Below are 4,208 nucleotides of genomic sequence, written 5' to 3'. Positions count from 1 at the left end.
CGTAAAAGACAATACCTCAACATGGGTAGAAGAACATGTTTTAAAATAGAACCTAAAAGAGAAAACAAAACCTTCTAAAATAAAGAAAAACAAAGGACAACATACTGTCAAAACCAAGGTCGAATTAAAAGACAGGGAAAAGGAGTCTATACAGGACATAAACCAAAAAGGGGACATAAACACGAAAGAGCCAAAAGCTATACAAGATGCAAAAGCATCCACATCAAAGACCTCCTCATAAACCTCAACACCCATATGTATGACACAAGATATAAAAACCCAGAAGAAAATTTGATCTCGTCGCCATGGGTAAACATAATGAAAAACTGACAAACCAAAGAAAGTCAAAAAATGAAACAAGTTCTAGTATATCACTAAGTGAGGATGAAACAAGTTCTTACTCTTTGCTCAGTGCACCACATAGACCAATCAAGAAACTAGAACCCACCCAACCACCCCAAATGGATAATAATGATCACATGACGTATGCGGAACACAAAAAGCAAGCTCAGGAGAGTATGCTTAGCTTAGTTGAATGTCTTACAAGGTCACCGGTTGTGATTGAGCCTCATAATGCCAATCCTAAAAGAGCAACCAAAATTGAAAGCCTAGAACTGTACCACTTTCCCTTTCAAGAGGAAGACATACTCTCTACAGAAGACTCATTTGAAACAGACTGTACGAACTATAGGCTTGAGAAAGCACGTGAGGAATTTGATAATTTCCTTACAAGATTAAAACAATCTCTCAAAATCTCATTCGGAGGAATGCTTCTCTCATGATAAAACCAGCATCACATCAACACTTGCAGCTTTAATGGTTCAACTTGAGTTATACAAGGACATAACAAACTACATAAAATAGGACTATGAGGATTCGTAAGTTTCCAAATAGCCCTCATTAAGAATTATCATAGGGCCGTGTGCCAGTGTACGCATTGGGTACTCTTGAAAAAGTTGAAACCCAAATAGAGGATGAAAGTGAATGGGAATACGAAATAGAAACAGGATCTGAAGCTGAAACAATAACCGAAACATCCATGGTTCCTCTGGAAGATTCTATCATGGTATGGCTGGATTTCCCTACAGGCAATGATGTTCAACGCAAACGCACATTGATTAGCCCTCGAGCTAGTCATAACATCATGAGACAATAGACACTTGGGTGTCATTGGGACAACCTAAACTCATCCCTACAAGCAATAGTCTTGCAAAAGGAGCCAATGGACAAAACATTGAAGTTCCAGGTTACTTTAGATACATTACTCAAATAATCGATGGTGATTCCATGTTACCCTAGATTTCCTTGAGTATAATGTCATCTTTGGTGGACCTTGTATAAGTGAATCGTTGTATTCACTAGCTGAATCCATGCAAACAATCACCTTGAACACTCCTGTAGACAATGTACAATTGCTATTTAACGGGAGGAAGAAACCTTGTAGGAGCTAGAACTTTCAACATATCTTACTAAAAAGATTCCTAGGATTCTGGTTGGATTGTAAATTGTGAATAAAATCACCATAGCTCAAGCACAGCTTTCATTAGGTGAATTTTGGACTCAACTTTGGGCCTTTTTCCTCTAGAGAGAGAAAGGCTTTCGACCAATAGGAAGAGAGCCACCGTATAACGGAACTTTTGATAGTTAGACATTTTTCATATATTCTTTATATGAATATATTTTTATTAAAGAAATATGAAATGCATTTGACCACACTTTATAATGTCATTTCTTTGATATATATGAAAATTAAAGTGTTGTCAGCTCATTTAATAAATCTCAACTCATTTAATGAACGATTTTCAATCTAAAAATTTTCCTTCTTCAGCTCATTTAATAAAAGTGCTTTTTTCCTCAAAAAGATTGAAATGTTCTCTTCAAAGTTCCTAGCTCATTTAATGAATGGATTTTCCTCTAAAAATTTTACACATATCTCTTCTGCCATCTCATCTTCTTACATTTGCTTTTATTTTCTATTTGCTTCCATGGAAACCACACGTCCTAGGCGTCCCTGCTCCTCTACTAGAGCTATTATAGTATACAACAGTTTTGATATAGATAATCAAAGGTGGATTCCTACCACAATCTCTATTGGTAGTTGGATTATGTTGCAGATTAGGAAGCGAAAAAAAATAAAGAATGAGTTCATCGACACTTACAAAGGCAGAGTTCAAGACTTCAAACTCTCTGACACAGGTAGGAGCATTAAGGAAGTCCTTATACAACATGCCTACATGCACTTAGAACTGCGTCTGCAACGTTTGCCTAATGGAATCCCACTCCATAGACCAAACTGTAAGTAAATGTTTTTACATTATGTTTATGTAATGTGTTTCATTTCTATACTTATGCTTCTCTTATATTCATTCTTCTGTATAGATATATATCCTTCAAACTTGGTTGACTGGCAGCCTATAGATACTATTGTGGGAATCTTCGATGTTTTTCATGCATCTATTGGTGAGCAGCTATACAAAGAAACATCAAGTAGGTCTTTGGCAGAGAGAGGAGTTTTCTTTTATAATGAATTTTACACAGCACCTCATAGTGTTACAGGTTATAGATCTTTGAAAGCATTACCACTTCCTTCATTCGACAGTCCAGAATGGCCCATACCAACAGCAGAAACAAGTGAGTGCTTTAGATTAAAGATATACCAAGACGTGTTGAGGTGTATAAGACCAAATGTAGCAAATTGTTAGATGAAAATCATTGTCTTTATGCCATTGCATGTTTTTGTCGACTTCTTTTATGACGAGGAGGTCAAAAAAACATCGTCAATGTTTATCTGTAAATCAGAGAAATGTTTGGATTTCTTAGGTCAAAATTGGGATGTGAAAGAATTAAATTGGGTTACCTGCAAAATCCATAGGAAATCTATTGTCTGTAAATATATGATTGGCTCCCAGAATTTTATTTTGGCCTTCCATTATATGAGATGGCATTATGTCAATGGAAAACTTGTAGCATGATCAGGACTTGGAGGATGACATTGAAAATCCATTGATGTTATTAGAGGTATGGTTTGAACATGAGCTCTTGACAGTACTTAATATAAGGTTAAACATCTCACTACATCAAGTGAGAACAGACTTGACAAATGAGGATGACCTACAAGTGCTTGATGATTATGTGTTCAAGTACAACGACCATAAGGTATGTTATTCAATCTAACCTCAAAAAAGTATTCATTCTAAAACTATGCCATAATAATTATTACTTATATACATTACTTTGATTTTTGGAAATAGGTACCAAGGAGAAAAGAAAGGACCATTCAATGTAAAGACATTACAAGGAAGCAAGTTTTCGTGGTGCAAAAAACCATCACATAGAGATAAATAGAGATAAATGGAGATAAATGTATTTTTGACAACATATAGTTACATCAATCATGACAACATTTTGTATTTCTCAGAGAAATAGAAACTAAGATAAATATTCTACATTTTCTTATTGGATATTTAAAACATTGATATGTTCTTATTTTTTCCTATGAAGCGTGCTATTGTGTGTGGGATGATTCTTGTTGTTGGGGCGGTGAGGCTTGTCATTGTTGAGAGGGTGCTTGCTCTTCGAGGGTTGTTGCTCTTTGGGACGCTCTTGGGTTGGTTGCTCTTCCGAACACTCTTGGGGTGGTTGCTCTTCCGGAATTGAAGTTTGCTGTCTTGTGGGGTTGAAGCTTCCAAATTGACGTCTTCAGATTCATCAGATTATGGAAGCTCGATAACAAACCTGTCCACTTGTGTTCAGGGGGGGGGTACTACCGTGTTGGCGGTGGTCCTAGTCGCGGCCGTGGTGGAGGGGGCACAAACGCAATCGGGATATTAGGTGGCCTGCTATGAATGTTGACAATAATATGCTCAATGGCCTCTTCTCCCTGAACAGCCCTAAATCCACATCGAAGTATTCTGATAATCGTGGATTCTACAAAAAGCAAAAAGAATAGATATGTGCCATCAAAGAATGAGGAAGGAAAGTAAGATATCATTTAAAAAAAGGAGCACACCTACATTTTATCTGCGGGCAATGAGAGAACTAAGTGTAGCAGCAACTTTGCGTTGTAGCACACCCTCCAACCGCAACTATGGCACTCTGCATCTCACAGTCCTTGTGTGTTCTAGCAGTGTGTCCTGGATTATGGCCTTGAGAGCAGTTATTAGCTTTCTAACCAATCTGCACGAAACAATACTGTTGTCAATACTGAA

The 4,208-nt window shown here is 37.0% G+C and overlaps 1 pseudogene; it reads left to right on the top strand.

Moving 5' to 3' along the window:
- Positions 1 to 2,348: 2,348 nt before the first annotated feature.
- On the top strand, positions 2,349 to 3,845 carry LOC147632203 (uncharacterized; annotated as a pseudogene).
- Positions 3,846 to 4,208: the final 363 nt, after the last annotated feature.

Source organism: Cibotium barometz, chromosome 14, assembly GCF_041138505.1.
Source record: "Cibotium barometz isolate CiBa-2024 chromosome 14, ASM4113850v1, whole genome shotgun sequence".
Lineage (NCBI taxonomy): Eukaryota > Viridiplantae > Streptophyta > Polypodiopsida > Cyatheales > Cibotiaceae > Cibotium > Cibotium barometz.
The sequence above is the reverse complement of the archived record's forward strand: the minus strand, read 5'-3'. Positions and strand labels throughout refer to the sequence as shown.